This window comes from Taudactylus pleione, unplaced genomic scaffold, assembly GCF_031769625.1.
Source record: "Taudactylus pleione unplaced genomic scaffold, aTauple2 ptg000177l, whole genome shotgun sequence".
NCBI classification, from domain to species: Eukaryota; Metazoa; Chordata; class Amphibia; order Anura; family Myobatrachidae; genus Taudactylus; species Taudactylus pleione.
Window position 1 is genome coordinate 33,721 of NW_028284579.1, and position 576 is coordinate 34,296.

Here is a 576-nt window from a genome sequence, read left to right on the forward strand (position 1 = left end):
TGTCTGAAGTAGTATTTAAGTCCATATTTTTAGGGAAGAATGCAACATTTTCTTTGATTGGTATAAAGCAGAAATAATGGAAGGTTGATAATTCTTCAAAGTTTTTTGGAAGAATGCAACATTTTCTTTGATTGGTATAAAGCAGAAATAATGGAAGGTTGATTATTCTTCAAAGTGGTTTGTGAAACAGATTTGCAGTGAATATCTTAAGTATTTCTCTTCACAAGCAACAAGGAAGAGACATTGTAGAACAAAGAAGAAAAGGAAGAACACTGTCAGAAGTGGGATTTGAACCCACGCCTCCAGAGGAGACTGCGACCTGAACGCAGTGCCTTGGACCGCTCAGCCATCCTGACACATAAAAAATTGAGTTTCATAAAAATTGGATAAAACTAATTAACCAAAATTACTTTTTCAAAGGTGCAATGTCCATGCTGCTGTTGAAACTATTGATTCAAATATTAGTAGTAAATTGCTTTTTCAATTAGTTTTCAAAGATGCTTAAAGTTGGATAAATCAAAAAGATATTGTAAAAATAACATTAACAAGGAATTACCTATAGTTTAGGATTTTCCA

At 32.6% G+C, this 576-nt stretch overlaps 1 non-coding gene across 1 annotated transcript; it reads right to left on the reverse strand.

Annotated features, from left to right (window-relative positions):
- Positions 1 to 273: 273 nt before the first annotated feature.
- TRNAL-CAG (transfer RNA leucine (anticodon CAG)) lies at positions 274 to 356 on the reverse strand. Its single transcript has one exon. It is a non-coding gene; the product is annotated as a tRNA-Leu (tRNA).
- Between the last annotated feature and the right edge of the window lie 220 nt (positions 357 to 576).